The sequence below is a fragment of the Diabrotica virgifera genome, chromosome 5, assembly GCF_917563875.1.
Source record: "Diabrotica virgifera virgifera chromosome 5, PGI_DIABVI_V3a".
Taxonomy (NCBI): domain Eukaryota; kingdom Metazoa; phylum Arthropoda; class Insecta; order Coleoptera; family Chrysomelidae; genus Diabrotica; species Diabrotica virgifera.
In genome coordinates this window covers 245,933,573-245,953,802 of record NC_065447.1, presented here as the reverse complement: position 1 = coordinate 245,953,802, position 20,230 = coordinate 245,933,573, and the positions used below count along the sequence as shown (strand labels likewise).

The following is a 20,230-nucleotide window of genomic DNA, read 5'->3' as shown; positions in this document are numbered from 1 at the left end:
ATGCTTCGTTTGCGAGATACGGGGTGTTGAAAGTTTTATTTCAAACTGCCAATCTATTTATTGCTCTAAAACCAGTTGAGGTATGAAAATACAATTTGGCGTGTTTTAGGAGGTAGCTATTGCGCATTTTTTGAAATATAATTAAGAATTTTGTATTCATCATTGGCGCGCATACGGGTAATAGTCTGAATTTTTTTAAAGAAAAAAATAGTACGCCACTGGGATATTTCAAATTAAAAATTATTTTTAAATTCCACGTTTAATTTTTCATAAAAAACTTTTCTTGCCTTTTTTCATATAATGCACCGTTTCTATGCAGAAAAATATAACCTCTTGGCGCGTATTTTTCATTTCTTAATACATCATCAAGATAACTATCCAATATAATAATACTAAACTACAACAATAACAGAAAATATACTAATAATATTTCAACTAGGTGCAAAGCTGCAAAAAATGTTTAAAATGATCTCCTTTACAGGTAACAGAAGAATTTTATATTCATCATTGGCGCGCGTACGGGTAATGGTCTGAATTTTTTGAAGAAAAAAATAGTACGCTACTGAGATATGTCAAACTAAAAATCATTTTTGAATTCCTCGTTCAATTTACGACAAAAAATCTTTCTTACCTTTTTTTCATATGATGCGCAGTTTTTATACAAAAAAATAAAACATCTTAACACTTACAAAGTATTTGAGATAGTTTCCATATGCATAGAAACTTAGTTCAAATACTTTGTAAACGTTAAGATGTTTTATTTTTTTACATAAAAACGGCGCCGAATATGAAAAAAAGGCAAGAAAGATTTTTTGTCGTAAATTGAACCAGCAATTCAAAAATAATTTTTAATTTGACATATCTCAGTGGCGTACTATTTTTCTCTTAAAAAAATTTAGACCATTACCCGTATGCGCGCCAATGATGAATATAAAATTCTTCTATAACCTCTAAAGGAGGTCTTTTTAACATTTGTTGTAGCTCTGCACCTAGTTAAAATCTTATTAGTAATATTTTCTGTTACTGTTCCAGTTTAGTATTATTATTGGATATTTCTTGATAATGTATTCAAAAAATGAAAAATACGCATCAAGGTGTTTTATTTTTCTGCATAAAAACTGTGCACCATATGCAAAAAAGGCAAGAAAGGTTTTAATCATAAATTAGACGTGAAATTTAAAAATAATTTTTAATTCAAAATATCTCAGTGGCGTACTATTTTTTTCTTTAAAAAAATTCAGACCATTACCCGTAGGCGCGCCAATGATGAATACAAAATACTTAATTGTATGTCAAAAAATGCGTAATAACTACCTCCTAAAACTCACCAAATTTCATTTTCATAGCTCAACTGGTCTTAGAGCAATAAATAAATTGGCAGTTTGAAATAAAAATTTCAACACCCCGTATCTCGGAAACTAAGCATTTGCGGACATATGTTTATAAAGCAAACCGGCATTAATTTTGCATGTAGAATTAGCCATTAAAATTTTTCATACTTATTTACTAACACCCTGTATAAACAAATATATGAGCGTTCAAAATTTTAAACTTTATTGTTTATTTATGAAGCATAACGTAAACAATTAACGTAAAAAGTGAAATTATGTATAGTTTAAATCATTAGCTACAATCCGTAAAAGTTTCAAGTTTCTACATTGTAAAAAAACAAGAGAATTTAAGTATTATCCATTAAAAACGTTTTTCTTTTACTTAAACTATTAATAAACATTAAAAAAAAGTTTTATTGACTATTCGTATATTGTTCCCGCGAATGCATAGGTCTGCAAATTTTCATTCATTTGCATTGAAGAAAAGTCAGTCAAATTAACGTCTAAAAATTTGATGCAAACTATTGAAGTAAAGAAAAGCGTTTAATAAAAAAAGGAAACAATCGACATAGAGAGTATTAAAAATAAACTTTTGTTTTTTTTTGTTTAGAAAACTAACGATATATCGTTGGTAAAATTTAAAAACAAAAATAATAATTTTCAAAAACAAAATTCATGTCTCCAACCCTTGAGGACATCACTCGTATCCAAACAGATATTTTTGCAGTGTACTTGAAGTGACTAATTTGATCATATATCACTTTACTAGAGCAATTTTAGAACGCCGGGCCAGGAATAACGTTATAGCATACTCTTTGACGTTATTTATTGGCAATTGTTTTCAGCACTAGAGGAACATACCACAATTTTTGTAGAACTGGAATATATACGTCCCCCAGATATCTCTGTGACAGCTATCGCGAAATCGTTTCAACACTTTTTAATAATTTATGTGCTGCTGTTATCAATATTTCAGTGTTTTGTTTTTTGTAAGTTTTTAATATTAATAGATTCGTTTTTGTTTCAGATTTAATGATTGATATCATTAAGTGATTTGGTAAGTACTGTCGTTATATTTTAAAAAATAATAATAACAGTTAAATTAGAGGAATCGTGATTATATCAGTTAATTAAAGAAAAATAAAGGAAATAATAAAAATTATTGGATAGTTCGCAAAGAAATATCAAATAGCAATACTTTATATTGATAGACCACAGATATGCAATCGTGGCTGGAAAAAATGGCAAGGTGCATCATTAGTCATTAAAGAAAAAGAAATCAAAAAGAGGAAAAACAACGAAGCATCCTCATCTTACTTCACGAAAAAATGTGTCCCCAACTCATTAAAACAATTTAGTAGGCTCTGGTTACTAATACTAAGAGAAGAAGTCAGTAACAAGAATATACCAATATTATTGAATAAATAAAAGGGCAGACACACAAGGGCAAAAATCAGAGTTTGATATCAACCAAAAGGGTCAAAATACCAGGATCAGATTGGCTAACTCAAAACATGGTTGTTTTCCTGCAAGTGCAAGGCAAAGTAAGACACTTGTCAAACTAGTATAATATTGCGCCAATTAATAAATATCAATAGGTTAAAAGGACCTCCCTATTTTTTAAATAATCTTTTTTGAAAACGGTTATCAGAATGGGAACTCAAAACCAACGAAAAATATAACTTTTTTTGCTGATATATAGCAATAATTGAGCTGATATATAGCTATCAGAATTTCATTTGGTTTTTTGAAAATTTTTCATTTGCGAGCGAAAGAGTAATTGCCTTTGAGGGCGTGGTTGAAATTTGCTTAAATCTTTTTTATTCGTTTTGAAATGATGAGTGGAAATTGACTAATTTTTTGATTGGTAAAACTGGACTTGGTTGAGTAGGATGGAAAAATGGGGAGAGGGAATGAGTTTTGGGTTGTGAGAGAGTTCGGAGTAGTCTAGAGGAGAGATCAGTTCTGGTAGTCTAGATTAAGAAGCTGGTGCCTTTCCGTCAGCAGGCTCTTTGCCTTGCGCAATCTTGATCTGCGCGCATGCGCACATCTACAGTATGGTATTGTCGTTATACGGGCTCTGAATGGGTGTTGAAATGATCTGTCAATAATTGTTCAATATGGAAGTTATCGGTAAACAAAAATATTGTATATATTAGTTCTTATTGTCGTGAGGACAGAAATAAAATCAAATTTATAATTATAGTGACTTTTTAAATAGTTTTTAAAAGCCGCAGGTACGTAATTATAAATGTTTCAGTTGTATTTCAATAAAAAATTATCTTCATACCTATCTATTTGGAAAATGTAAATAAAAATAATGTAGTTACCTATTAGTAGGCAATGCTTTAATTTACATAATCTGATTACGAACAAACTTTCTACAAATCTTCATCTAATATATCGTTTTCTTACTATATATTTTGCTGTATTTTAATTCGACAAAAATCAAACTAATAATTTAATTCATATAAATAAACAAAATGTCAAAAAGTTTATGTTGTAAACGTTTAGGTTGTGTATATTCCCACATGACGTATACACGAATGTGGTGTAGTGGGAAATCCCTTCAACTCTCGTACGGCGCGGTAGACGTGAAGTGGGTTCAAGCCCCAAGCAAGTTGATACTTTTTTATTTTTTTTTATATATTTTATGATTGTAAGTACATTATTATATGATTTTTTTCAGAAAATACGTATTTAATTAAAATTTTTAGCAACAATTATTGTTCAGAAATCATTTGTGTCATTTTTCAATGTGTTTGTGTGTGTTTTATTCTTTTATTTTTTGAATTTTTGGTATTGTTTTAATAAAAATTTTTGGAAAGTAGTAGAGAAACTGTTCAAAGTATATTGATTTCTTTGAAATCATATAATAGAAGTATAACTTCTTACGTGCGTACAAAGTACACACATTCTTTTTTTCATAAGTTTAATCAATAATAATAGTACATATACAAGTATTGCATACAATAAACGAACAATGGAATTTCATCTCTAATTGATATAATTGTTATAATATAATTATTATATTAGAGATGAAATTCCATTGTTCGTTTATTGTATGCAATACTTGTATCTGTACTATTATTATTGATTAAACTTATGAAAAAAAAAAAAGAATGTGTGTACTTTGTACGCACGTAAGAAGTTATACTTCTATTATATGATTTCAACGAAATCAATATACTTTAAACAGTTTCTCTACTACTTTCCAAAAATTTTTATTAAAATAATACCAAAAATTAAAAAAATAAAAGATGTCACGACACATAACGACACTCATTTTGACAGATAAAGTACAGCTATTAATTATGAATAGCTGTACTTTATCTGTCAAAATGAGTGTCGTTATGTACCGTGACAACAAATGTGCTGTAACATCAGGACACTGTTTAACACTTTAACTGCCGCATGGATGGCTATGGATCACCCACGGATAAAGAACACAACAAGGTACTTTCGCTATTTTTATTTGTTGAACTCTTACGTTTTCTCACCAATCGGTAAAATGATTAAAGACTTTTTTAACAACTTTGCTAAATTTTTATGTTTCAATAAAGTAAGAATTGTGTTTAGTTATTAAATTTTCTTTACCAATCTCTATCCTTATAAAGTAATCACCCATGAACGTAGCATACGGTAAGTTCAAATATTTCAAGTAACCGGCATTCTTAGTTTTATATTTTTTTTTTCATGAATAAGCATATATTATTTTTTCTTTTTGAAGTTACACTTCTTTACACGCGATATAAGGGTGAATTTTTATAAGTTAAAACCTACGATCCCGGCGCATGCGCATTATAACTTTGTTCTGATTGGATGTTCAAATGACATGTCAAAAATTATTCAATATGTCGGCTGTGGCAAAGCTGTGGTTTGATTATTTATGGTTGTTGCGTTTTGAAATTTGTGTGAAAAGAAACAACAAACAAAAGTTAGTTAATAGTTATACTACCCTTTTAAATAGTTTTCATATACATTTTTGGACTTTTGGACTATTTTGGACAAGGACTCATTCTAATTTGTTAAGTAGTTTTTATTATAATCATATTGTAATTATACATTTGGATTAGGTGGGAATAAATTTATTTCCTCAAGAATGGGGATTTTAGAGAGAAATCCGAAATTAGGTCCGATTTTTATTTTTAAATTATGATTTTTTGGCGTAGATTTATTTATCTAGTAGGTATGTAATGCTTTGATTTACATGCTTAATTTGATTACCAACAAAAGTTCTACCAATCTTCATCTAATATATTGTTTTCTTACTGTTTTGTTATATTTTAATATTTTCTTCCACAAAAATCAAACTACATAATTTGATTTAAATTCAGAATAACTGTCAAACAGTAAAACGTTCAGTTGACCTATTTTTCCACATGACAAATAATGAGTAATTGGATGAGTGAGTCTAGGATTCGATTACGAATCAAAGCGTCCCCAAATTCGCGGGTTCGAATCCCGATGCAAGTTTTTATTTTTTATTTTTTTATGCATTTTATGATTGTAATTATATTTATTATATAATTTTTTTTCAGAAAATGCGTATTTAAAATTTTTGTCAACAACTATTATCGTTCAGAAATCATTTTTTCTTTGTGGCATTTTTCGATGTGTTTGTGTGCGTTTTATTTTTTTAAATTTTTGGTATTGTCTTAATAAAAATTTTTGGAAAGTAGTAAGTATTAAAATTAGTTTAATATTTAAATAAAATATAAATAAACTGTTTAAAGTACATTATATCAATTTCGTTAAAATCACATAACATGTAATAGAAATATAACTTCTTACGTGCGTACAAAGTACACACGCATTCTTTTTTTAATTATGGCGCTCCCTGAGCAATTAAGTTTCAATTTTATTTAACATTTATTAACAATTCACACCCCTAGATCTCTGAAGACTTAGAGCTACCGAGGTACATCAAAAAGTTAAGTAGCACCACCAAGTATATTTTTATATTTTGTTAAATTTGTCATTTTACATATTATTTGTTTTGCCTTTGTTATCCATAGGCGTGCTACATATAAATGTCGCACATTCGTGGGACTGCTATAACATCTATACCATTCTATTAGGTTTATAAGCCAGGAAATTTTTTGTTTTCCTTTGGATCTTTTACCCTTAAATTTACCTTGCATTATGAGCGTTAGAATTTTATATTTCGCACCTCTGGTAATGTGGCCTAAATAAGCTTTTTTGATGTTTTTAATAACGTTGCAATCCTTTTGTAGCCTTTTTAACACAGCATTAGTAACTCGTTGGATCCATGGTATTTTCAAAATCTGTCTATAGAACCACATCACAAATTAATAGTATGTAAGTAATTTTTCTAACAATGGTCTTTATTTTACTGCAGATATTTGCAATTGTATTTGTTTTTACCCCTCCGTTCCTTAAGTTCTTAATTAATATGAAATTAATATATAAACAGTAAAATACAATATATCAAAACATTATTTATTTTTCACCCATTTGCAATCATCCCGATCAACTGGCTGTAGGGTAAATAACAAATAGCATCATTAGAGTTATTTGAATAGTCATAAACGAAAATTTACGTTCATATTATTATTCTATTTATTTCAGAGTGGTAATGTATTTGGAATTTCACAATTTCAGTTATTTAATTCAAAGGTATTTTAAACTAAACGAACCAATTTACGCAAATGTCGAGTTTTGTCATTGAAATTCAAACATCGCTGACCACATTGATTCTTATTTCATTAAATAGTAAAATCAACAAATCAAGCAAATAAAAGGGAACATATTGTTGTTTATTTGGATTTATGTGAGTACCTATGACTGCGGACGCTAAATCCATTTATAGGTAGTGGAATTTCTAAAACGATATGACCTTGAAAATATCTACGCGTCGGCTCCTCCAAAATTATTAAAATTTGTACAGTCGAAACCTAAATTTGTACTCTGCGCATGGATGAGTCATAGCCTTTTAGACAATCAACTGTCTACAAATATTACTATAGTCTAGCAAATAAACAAACAACAAACAAATTAATGTAACTGGCCAAAAGTAACCGCAATCACGTCTTCTTCTTCTTTTGGTGCTGTGTCTGTATCATCATGTGTACAATTTTCTGAAACTTTTCTCTATCGGCTGCTGCAAGAAATAATTCTTCTATTGTGGAGCCACACCATTGTCTAATATTACACAGCCAAGTTTCTTTCGACGAATCCATCTCTTTCCCCTTCACTTTTTCTTGTATTATAATGCGAAGCAGATGGTATTTAGGTCCTCGAATTATATAGCCGAAGTATTCTGTTTTTCTCCTGTTTATGATGCTTATGAGCAGACGTTCTGAATTCATCATTTGAAGAACGTCCATGTCTCACAACCATGCAATTGGATAGACCACACATAACATTTCAGGACCTTCTTGAGTATATTCATCGACAGGTTTCTGTTACATAGAACTGATTTCCAGGTCATAAAAGCCTTACGTGATATTTCTATAACATACAATTTATTTATAACTCAGAGAAAACTAAATCATACTGACCATATTATACGCATCCTTTTTTCCCTACTGATACTCTTCCTGGCAAAAGTCATAGCGATATCTATACCATACGATTTACGTATGTGATCACGCTTATGGCTCATTTATAATATCAGTATTTATCTCTGATAAACAGTCTTTTTGTTTCAATAATCTTTGGCGAATGTTTGCGATCATCATGTCGCGGAGTTGTGGGTCATGAAGAAGACCCCCATACGGTTGACGGTTGATCTAGCTGGGTTATGTCAACCTTAATTTCAAAAAAGACAACCTCCTTAACGCCTTAGCGGTTATACATTATATTTTAACACAATTTATTTAATAATAATCTTTTTTAAACTAAAAAGGGGTAGTTCCCTAGGTTGGCTGTATACCATATAGTTAAAAAACTCGTAACATGAAGTAAAAACCACTTCTATGTAATAGGTATATTTATTAAAGATTTAAAAAAATCCCAATGGATCGAATAGAATATGTCCAGTTAAGAATATTTTCGGACCTATCAGTCCATCATCAGTGAATTCAAATACTTGCTAAATAGCCCCAGAACCAAACAATGCTTGAAATTATAATTCAATCTACATTATGTTGAAGTAATATTGATCAGGCTAAACGCCGATGATAAGAGATATAACCTCCGGGAACATGGTAAAACTCTATCAAGAAACTGGATCAACCATCTTAGGTCAACGTTGACTACCAAGTCTTTTTTAAAATGATTTCCATAAGGGAAATCGAAACGTCAAATTTTTTCGGTAAAAATGTATTTGTCATTACAATCGACTGTGGTCAATGCCATATAAACACAATATTTAACCCAATAAAAAGCAAAAACCTCTGTTAGCTTTATTTAATCTCACCATAAAACACTTTTTCTTTCTTTTTGTTGATATTGTGGAAAAATATTTTTTATCGCTTAGAGAATCAGATCCATCAATCTCGCATTATATCTTTGACATATTTAATATTCCACCCATAATATCCGTTGCAGGTGCTCGTACAGGAAATACAAGCTTTAAAAAGTGTGATGGATTAAATTGTGCATGGAAGTTTGTAAAGGGTGTCGCCTTTTGGCGACGTTACAACTTTTTTCAATATAAAATATGAATATAGAAGCGTATTAGTTCGATGTTGTGCTATATATACGATATATTGGAAGGTATCGAATATATCGAATATATCAAGTGTATAAAACTGGTTCAAAGCGTACGGTGAGGATTTTTGTTAACATTCAACTGACAAGGTTGGTTCTAAATTTGAATGAGATTTTCCTTACAATTGAAGTGGTTAACATTAGTAAATTATTTAATAACTATTTAAGGTAACTAACTTTATCCATTTTTTACATAGACTTCAGATAGCCATAGATTGATAAAGAATTTGGTGGTCATCTGGCAGAAAACACAAAGATGCTGAGGAAAAGGAGGACGAAGTAGTGGAAAGCTTACCTAAAAATCTTATCTGGGATAACGAGAAATAAATTGAGGGAGTAGTAAATGGAATCAGAGCAGGAAAAGGAAAAGCATGTGGAGAAATGATAAAGTATCTAGGACAAAAGGGAAAGAAATGCGTATGAACAATTTACAAAAAAGCTTGGAAAAATAAAATAATCGCTCGTGGAATGGAAAACTGATTTAATTGTACCAATACATAAAAAAGGAAAAGAGACCCAATGCGAAACATGTGGATATTAAATTTTTATTATTCCTAATGGAGAAATAATCATAGTTGAAACATATTTAATAAAAGTTTATGTACCTGAAATATTCACAGTGGCAAAAAATGGCTATGGTATAAGGGAAACAATATCCTACAGACTGCGCCAATTATATTTAATATATTTATTTTGAAATTATGAAATCATAAAAACAGAAATGTTATGGACAAACTTACAATAAAAGTACAAGCTAAAAATTATAATTAGGGCTACATGATAATTGGGGCTTACAACACCGGAATTCCGGGATCCCAAATACCAAGATCCCAGATGATTTTTGTCCGGTATTCGATACCGGTATTTATAATAAAAATACCGGTATTTCGGTATTAGCTTAATTTATACAAAGTGAATTGATGCACAATAAATTTTCTTCTAAGATATTTTTTGCTATTACAAGAAATTATTTTTAAAGATAAACAACCAATATCATTGTAAAAAATATTTATTAAACACGTTTATTACACATACAAGTCAAGTATAGGGTCTTTCTAAAATCGTGAATGTCGTTAATTTAAGGCGAAGGGTTATATCAACTTCTACAACCAAACTATTAAATCTCGTATCTCGTCTATACAAATACATAAAATGAGTTATATAAAAATTCTTAAATATATAAAATTAGATTACTTTATTTTATAAATAAGCCATAAGATTTATTAATCAGAATTGTTTATACATTTTCAGATCTATTTTTCATTTTTTTGTGTATTGTGGTGTATAAATTAGGCTCACTTATTTTCTGAATTATTAATAATAATTGAAAATATATAGCGGTATAAATACAGAGTAATCTATATAAAATATTTGTCACAGTAAGTTAATCTTTGTATTAATATATTTTACAGTTAAATTAATTTACAAATAGCAAATTTCATAAGTAAAAGTACTATCCTATTATATGCAAAATTTATCCTAGAATCAAATATATAGTTTTTCTATTTGCACATTTTTGTGTCTATCTATTCCTACTCTCTATGTAATGTTATAAACAACATCTACTCATTCCAATACAAAATTTAATAGGTTTCATAATTATTTAATAACAAGTCGATATAACAACTGAGGATGGTAGGTATAAAAATATAACGTGTATATTTTTTATTAATAATACCGGTTTTAACACCGGGATCCAGGTATTTGAAATTTTAAATACAGTCGAACCCGCTTATTGGAATAGCCTTCGTGTCAAGCAAAAATATTCCTATAACCGGGATATTCTAATACCCGATCATTGATGGCTGGTAGAAATAAGTGTACCTACTAAATAGACCTACATAATAATAGTACATACTGTGTATGCACCTACATTTACAGTATATTTATATGGTTTTAGGTCCTTATATGTCAATGATACAGCAGTGTAACTTATTTTATTAAAAAACCAAATTACATTTTCTGTGCATAAATCCATTAATAAGCATGAAATGTGTGCAATATGTAAACATGTATTAGTCCTGTCGCCAAGAGACGTAAAACGGCCTCCTTAATTCAGATGGACTTACCCAAGTTTTTTTTATGTATTTTGACCCGTAGTACACGAATTTTTTGGGTAACAGTTGATCCGGATGTCGATAAGTTTGTTATAAACAAAGAACTTGAGGAATTACATAACAGCGCTTTTTCGCAAAACAAAACATTTTTTTGAATTTTTTGGGTGATTCTCAGCAAAAAATGATTCTACAAGTTTTTTCGTAGGATGCATAGTTTTACAGATAAACGTGGTTGAACTTTCAAAAAATCGAAATAGTGCAATTTTTGAGCCCGAATAACTTTTGATTAAAAAATAAAATAGTAATTCTGCTTACTGCATTTGAAAGTTCAAGTCAAATTCTATCGGTTTTGATTATTTGCATTGCTAAAAATTAAGCTTTTATTTGTTAAACAAAGCCATAAACACATAGTGTTTACCGTGCCCAATGCATGCGTTTTAATGTACCTAATCTACGTAGAAATTGTCTGTATGCCCGCCTACCCGTTCGATTTCAAATGGGAAATGCATTGAAAACATCAGTCAATCACTATGTGTTTATAGCCTTGTTTAACAATAAAAACATTAATTTTTAGCAATGAAAGTAATCAAAACCGATATAATTTGACTTGAATTTTCAAATGCGGTAAGCAGAATTGCTATTTTATTTTTCAATCAAAAGTTATTCGGGTTTAAAAATTGCAATTTTTCGATTTTTTGAAAGTTCAACCGCGTTTATGTCGAAAACTATGCATCCTACGAAAAAACTTGTAAAAACATTTTTTGCTTAGAATGACCCAAAAAATACAAAACAATGTTTTGTTTTGCGAAAAATCGCTGTTATGTGATTCCTCAAGTTCTTTGTTTATAACAATCTTATCGAAATCCGGATCGACTGTTACCCAAAAAATTCGTGTTCTACAGGTCAAAATACATAAAAAAACTTGGGTAAGTCCATCTGAATTAAGGAGGCCGTTGTACCCCCACTGGCGACAGGACTATATACAGTGATGAGCGCGCTAATAACCGGCAAAATAGCGCAAAAGATGGAAAATATATTAAACTGTGAGATAAAAAGAAATAAAACTAGTATAGGTCTTAATTTTAGCGACAGTAACATATAAATTGACATTATGTTGATTGTTTCCCACCTTTAGACGTATCAGAACAATATGCCAACTCAAAATGTCACGGCGACAGTGTCACTTCTCAAACTTGTCCGATACGTCTAAAGGTGGGAAACAATCAATATAATGGCATTCTATAAGTTACTATCGCTAAATTTAACACCTCCACTAGGTTCATCTCTTTTTATCTCACAACTTAATATGTTTTCCATCTTTTGCGTTATTTTGCCGGTTATTAGTGCGCTCATCACTGTATATTATCTTATTTAAAACGCATACGCCAAAATTACCTCTCATTTTTTTTGAAAAATCTTTAAGTTATACAAATTAGAAAAAATTACATTGAATTGGCCCTCCAGAAATCTTCTTATAATATTACAAACGGTTACTACTTGGCAAATTGGATGGAATATCCACAAAATCGAAAAAATCTTCATCTTTTGCCTCATCTTTCGCTTTAATATTGAGTTGGGTGGTTTCATTGTTTAGTTCTGAATCTTCAGTATCTTCGAAAACCGATATATTATCGTCAAAAGAAACAACTCTTAAAATATTCGTCCTTTATTTTGTCGAATTCTGTGTTTTGATGAATTGGCAGGCAAAAAACGGATTGTTAAAATATTCAAACTCATGTCGGGTTTATGGACAGGGCAGTTATCAATAAAAGAGAACATTTCTATTCTTGTCTGCCATTGTATTGTCGAAGTCAATAAACCATTAACCAATAAAATTTATAACTGCAATGAGGTGGGTCGCAATATAAATTTTTACAAGTTTTGTGCGACAAGTAAAAGTAGGTATTTTATGGCCTGTTGTATTTCGTAAAAGGGTCCAACTGGTGCATCATAAAGTATTTAATATTTGAAAAATATAATAAGTAAGACATAATTTTAATTTTTTTGGAAAATATAAATAAAAGTTGTTCGTCCACTTGAATAATATTCGATTAAGCGATAATAATTCATTAAGACGTATTCCTATAAGCGGATAAATTTATTAAGAAGTAAATAGAAACGCTTCGGGACCTCAAATTTCTATTCCTTAAACCGGGATATTCCTATAACCGGTACTCTAATAAGCGGGTTCGACTGTACCAAATACCGGTATTGAGATTTTGGCTCGGTATTGTAAGCCCTAATGATGGTGAACCCATGAAACTCGCTTCTAAAGTTTAATACACACTAGTACTAGATGGTTTTACTTTGCTAAAAAGAATAATTTAAATGAGATTAAATGAGAGGAAGTGATATTATGATGACTAAATGATGACTTTAAAGCAATCTCAAAAATACAACAAATAAAGCCCGGTTATGGTATAATTCATGAAGCAATTATCTAGCTAGATAAACAAACATTTTATTTTGGTAATTGTAGAAATGGCTCAACAAATTGAGCCATTTTTGTCATTTACATCTACACCATAAACTAGCATAATAACATATAATTTCAAACGTACAAATACTATATTACAATACATATTTCGACCCACATTGGACAATTTCTTGTCAAAGATACGGACACGCAAGTATCAATTATAATACATTAAGAGAAAGTTGCTACGTAGCTATAAAGCTGAATTCCTCAATATAAAAGCCGGAAATGGATCCGAAAGCGATTTAGGACCCTCACGCACCTTTGAATAATGTACAAGATGGATGTACCTCCGACAATGAAAAAGGTTAGGTAGTAGTCGATAGATGTTAGTCTATTCTTGGAGTAATTTGTGTTTAAATTAAAGCGTGTGAGGTTTATTGTGTAGATTTTGTGGCAATGGGACTGATCGTGTTTTAATAATTGAATGTGTAGGTATCATTTTATTGAGGAAAATAAGTGGAATAAAAGCTTTATTACCCTTTGAAATAACTTTTTCCGTTATTTTTTAATTTGCGGTTTCCTTGTTTTCTTCGTCTTATTTTACTAGTACTTTTACTTGTACTTTACAACAACTTTTACTTGTTGTTTTTATTATTTTATGGTCGTATTCTTAAAAAAAAACGAAAGATCATTGTAAAATAGAATAAATACAATAAGATTTAGAACTATACCTTGAGTTAGGCCTTGTACCATACCCAGCATTCTAGATAATGAAAAATTTATCTTAGCACATCGGTACACAAAAGGTTCGAAGCCTCTGTTGTTAAGTACTGGTAGATTATGGGCGGGGTCGTTCTTAGAGGTGATAAACACAACAAGGAATATACAAAAACAACATAAAAGAAACAGGGGAGAGAACGACTCTTCGAAAGAAAAAGGGCGCCACTGATTTTAAATATTTGCCCCACGTTGGGCGCCACTGTTACAGAAAATTAATTTTATCTTACGGAAAAATAAATGTAAACGCTACTATTACAGAAAAATATCAACTTTACTATACTCTTTTTAAACCAGGAGAGTAATTCAAATTTACCTCGCCATAATGCTTGTTTGTAATTGGTCCAATTATGATTAAGTTACATTGTGCAATTGAAAGTGCTTCAGAGTTTTGAGTCTTGTTTCAAGGATTTTGTGTTCTATTTGTTAGAACCGACCTGAAGTAATCTTTAACAATTTCACTTTTCAATTGTATTTTTAAGAATGTTGTGATTCCTAGTGTTGTTTATGGATGCAAAGAGATGGTTTTTTCTTTTTAATATCCTCTGTATCTGTATCTACTTATATCTGGTCTACCTAGTTGACCTAACCATATTAACTGTTTCTTCTTGACTTCATCTCTAGGATGTCATTTTTTGCCCCATTTTCGGTTTATCTCTTCATTGCGGATAAGCAAAGTAAAAATAAGGCTTGTTTTGATTTTTTTTGAATTGTAAGAAAAAGATGAGTACGTTGCAATATTCTATTCTTTAGAAAGATATTTTAGTTTCTAATTTCTTAGAGTACTTTTTTTCTAAAAATTTTTTTCGGTTAAGTTGCAAAAGATTATTTTGGATCTATATATTTTATTTTTTACAATCTACCACGTATTTTTGGAACCCGCTGGTAAAAACTTTTTTTGTGTTTTGCATTTATGTCGGTTTGATTTCACGACGACGTCATTATTACAGTTTTTATTAAAATATAATACAGTGATGAGCGCACTAATAACCGGCAAAATAGCGCCAAAGCTAGAAAACATAATACATTGCGAACCAAAAAGAGATGAAACTAATGTATATGGAAATGATCTTTATAAACGTATAAATTAACATTCCATTACATAGTTTTCCACCTTTAGACGTATCAGAGGAATATGACAACTCTCACTGTGACAGTAGAATTTTATAAAATACTCCTGTCACAGACGTCTAAAGGTGGGAAACTATGTAATGTAATGTTAATTTATACGTTTTTAACGATCTATTCCACCTCCACTAGTTTCATCTCTTTTTGTTTCACAATCAAATATGTTTTCCATCTTTTGTGCTATTTTGCCAGTTATTAGCGCGCTCATCATTGTATACAAATCATACGGATAATGTCCATACCGATTTCATCATTCCCAAAGCTCGTCAACAAAGTTTTCCGAACATAATTACTTCTTATTTACACATTTTTATCGCGTTAATCACTCCAAGCTACCTTAAAAGCATCTTATACAAGAACTAACCATTAATTTTAGTTTTCGTCGACTCCAATTCATTTCCGTACCTAATGATTTAAGTCTTCTTCTTAAAACGTACACTTCTCATTCCCTAATGAGACTAAATTATGTGTCGCGGTTAGAATGGGCAACACCTAGTTCGTCGTTTGTTTTTATTAGAGAGATAAGTCACATCTGCAGGCGACAGATCGTTCGAAAGATAGAGGTGTGGATTCAGCTCTTTTGAGTCAGTTTTTTTAATATTCAGAGACGTGTTAAATACCTTTATTCCACAAAACAGTACTAACAGTATACAGTAAAGGTAATTAGAAAAATTAAAACAGAAAATATGAAAAGCATAGTGTGGATATAGGAGCAATGATGCCGAAAAACTGTGGCAACAAATGGCAAAATCATGCAGAGACAGCAGAAACTAGACAGCTAAAAAACTACAAGATAGACAGAAAAAGCGAAATATTACGAGTCAACCAGAAAAAACAGAAAGTAAAGAAAACTATACATCACGACGATAAAATATGGAAATATGGAAAATTTTTATTATGAAAAGTTGTGTTCAGAATTAAAAATTATGTTTTAGTGTGAAATTACATCATTCTAATTTAAATGTTGTGAATTATAAAGGTACTTTACTCTTGATTGAAATTCATATTTTTTTATATACTTCGTATAAAATTAATAAAATTTGATATATGATGGTTTCATCATAAATCTTAGACCATGAAGAGCTTTTTATGAAGAATAACTTTTCTTCGTCAAATTAAAAATAAAAGAGTTATAAATGAAAATCTTAATATCCATAATTTGAGAAAAATCTTCAAATATTTTTTTCCATTAGAAGGATGTAATTGCACATAATAATATATTATAAGACCATAATTTTTTATTCCAAACAACATTTTATATATTCGGTTCGCTAAACTCAGACACAATTGGCTAGTGATTTTAGTCAGTAATTTTGCCAATTCGACAAAAAAATAATTACTAAATAGTTAATAATTACTAAATAATCAGTAATTTTGCCAATTTCGGCAAAATTAGCAAATAACAAAAAACTTACCAACTAAAATCACTAGCCAGTTTTGTCTGAGTTTAGCGAACCGACTATAATAACAATCTTCATTTCATAACAAATGGAACAGTCCATTTATCATTAGGTAGCCCTATTAAAGGGGAGGCCGTATACTCCTATAAACCTTTTTAAAGTTAATAAATTATTGCTTTCAAGATATGTACACTCAAATTGTATTTTTGAACATCTTATTTATTTTATATAATAATTTAATTTACTATCAAATGTTATTGATATTTTATTAATACTTAATTTAAAATTTAGTTTGACATTCACGAAATGTCAAACTCAAATGTAAATAACCTACGCTTTGCTTAACAAATTCAGATTAAAAAAACTAACCTACTTACTATAAACGATTTAAGCTGACGTTTAGTGTGTCGGCGGAAAATAAAAGGATTGTGACGTCACATTTCAGATTTTAGGTCGATTATCTCGAAGACTGTTAGAGATATCGAAATGCCGTTTTCAGATTCGGATTCAAAAGACAAAACTACATAAGAATCCATTGATAAATCTGCTTTAAGTATTGTAGGAACGGCGACGCAATAACACAGACTTTGCGAATTTATAAACGAAAAGTTTCGTTGAAAAAAGGAAATACGAACAACAGCAATATGAAGAAACATTTAACAAATCGGTGTCAAATGAAAAGAGAGGCTTCAGACCTAAGGCCGATGCCACATTATGCGTTTTGACCGGATGCGGTGAAAACGCATCCGTTTCCAACGCAACCGGACCGACCTGTCACACTATGCGTTTAGTCTGGTGCAGTTTGTAAGCGCGTACCGATGACTCAAAACGCATCCGTTTCCAACGTAACCGGACCGATCTGTCACACTATGCGTTTTCACCGGATGCGGCGGAAACGCATCCGGTCAAAACGCATAATGTGGCATCGGCCTAACTGCGTATCTGTACTCAGAGCAGGTAATGTACATTAATAATCGACGAAGGGGAGCTGCTACAAACGTGGCAAGAATATTTCAAAAATTTATAAACATACACCAATCCTTTTATCAAGAGGAAGACCATGGGCACATGGATGGACGTACTGGTAGAGAATCCAAACACAGACGAAACATTGGCAACAATTAAGAAATTGAAGAATGCAAGATCTCCAGACTCCGACACTATATCGGTTGAATTTCTTAAGTACGGAGGATAAACTTAACATAGACAAAATTACACAAACTAATAACACTTGACAGGGAATGAAGAGAAAATACCAACAAAATGGCACGAAAGTGTAATAATGTCCATCCATAAAAAGAGAGACAAAATCAATTGCTCTAGTTATAGAGGTATGGTGTATTCCACGAATATACGACTGTTTTGGATTATCGCGACAACGAATATTTTAGTGTGCAACATAAGAAGTACGGAAGTATTTTGCTCTAATAATTACTCCAATAAACAATAATGTAATTTGCAATTTACTTTCGTTCTTCATATTTCGCACAGTAACATATTCGTTGTCGCGATGATCCAAGAGGGTCGTATATTCGTGGAATGGGGTATACCTCCCTAACATCCTGTAAGTAGGCTATTTTGCCAAAAAATATTAAACAGCTAAGCTGTAACAATTTCGAAAAAGTTATGAAAAAATATATGCTAAAACATTGCTTTTACTGCTCAAAAGAATATATGACTCATTGCAGAAGATCCACTGAACTGCTTACTGTGACTCTGCCACAAAATATTTTATGTTAATCTGTGTTCGGGTTTGTGATATTTTTTAAAAGTTACTTTTTATATTACTTTGTTATATACCATGTATTTTTGACTTATATTTAAAAACATCTATATGTAATCTAACCATTGACTTCAAAATCATGGACGACCCATTGTCGAAATGGAAGCTGGTTGCGTACTCCGCAAAAACCCTCACCGAATTAACCACAATTTCAATTTAAATATGTTGATTGTGACGTTTTGATTTCCATTTCTGAAATTAATCGTTCATCATCATCACACAGCCAAATTTGTCCACTGTCGGACATAGGCCTCCTCAAGATGTCTCCACCCTTCTGTCCTGTGCAGCTGCAATCCAGTTCGCTATTCTTTTAATGTCGTCGTTCCATCTGGTAGGTGGTCTTCCACAACTTCGCTTGTCTGCCCTTGGCCGCCACTCTAAAATCTTCTTTGTTCATCTGTTGTCTCTCTGTCTTGTGACGTGTCCTGACCATTTCCACTTCAACTTCGTAATGCGTTTTATGATGTCCTCCACTCCAGTTCTTCGGCGTAACTCATCATTTCGTATTTTGTCTCTCAAAGTTAGGCCAAGCATGGATCTTTCCATTTTGTTGTGCCACTTGTAATTTTTTTATTGATACTTTAGTCAATGTCAGTGTTTTAGCTCTATAAGTAAGCACCGGAAGTACGCACTGGTTAAATGCTTTCCTTTTTAGCTTTATTGGGATGTTTTTCTTGAACACGTCTCTTAGTTTGCCATACGCTGTCCACCCTAAAGCTATTCTTCTAGATAATTCGCATGTTAAGTTGTCTCTACGTGGTTGTTCTCTCTAACATAGACGAAACGTGGAAAGAAATAAAAGGTCACATTTCGATAGCAGCAGAAAAAGTAATAGGATACAAAGAAATAAAAAGGCAAAAATAATGGTATGACGAAGACTGCGAAACAGCAACCAAGGAAAAAAACCTAGCTCGAAAGAAATGGCTGAAGACAGGTAGAGAAGAAAATCTGGAAGAGTATAGAAGGAAAAGAAAGACTCAGATACTTGCTGTACAAATAAAAAAAGACATGGATTGATGAAGTAATAGAAGAGTTGGAAGTAAATAACAAGAATAATGTAAAGCTTTACAAATGTATAAAATCACAAAACAAGAAGAAACCAACAGTTAAGATTGATGCCAAAATATGGGAGAAATACTACGAAGAGTTATGTAAGGCGAGAGAAAGTTCTCTCGAATATACAGAAGAAACAGACCTTGATGATAAAATCGAAATCGAAAAGCCGTCATATGAGGACTTTTTATGTGTAATAAGAAATCTAAAACAAAAGAGAGCAACAGGCCCAGACGGAATCCCAAATAAGCTAATAAAACGAGGCGAAGAAGAACTACAACGGAAAATATACGACCTAATAATAAGGATTTGGGAAGAAGAAAGAATTCCCGAAGAATGGAAAACTGGTTGGACATTTCCGATTCTTAAGAAAGGGGACACCACAAAATGTAACAACTATAGAGGAGTAACACTGTTAAACATCTGCTGCAAAATATTGACATCATTAATCAGACAAAAACTCTCAAAACACATTGAAACTAAAATAGGAGACTACCAGCACGGATTTAGAGAGGTATGGTCAACAATAAACGCAGTTCACATAATCACACAGTCAATTGAGAAATGTTACGAACATGATATCGACTTGCATATCCTTTTCATAA

General features: G+C 31.1%; 1 protein-coding gene across 2 annotated transcripts in view; it reads left to right on the top strand.

The window, feature by feature from the left end:
• Window positions 1-20,230, top strand: part of LOC126884758 (1-phosphatidylinositol 4,5-bisphosphate phosphodiesterase epsilon-1-like) — an 890,827-nt gene that overhangs the window by 287,429 nt on the left and 583,168 nt on the right. Inside the window, exon 4 of one of the 2 annotated variants that reach the window (XM_050650976.1) lies at window positions 2,359-2,388. The exons of the other annotated variant lie outside the window; for it this stretch is intronic. The gene's annotated coding sequence lies outside the window, so the exon portion shown is untranslated. The remainder of the gene's footprint in view (window positions 1-2,358; window positions 2,389-20,230) is intronic. 2 annotated transcript variants of the gene reach the window in all.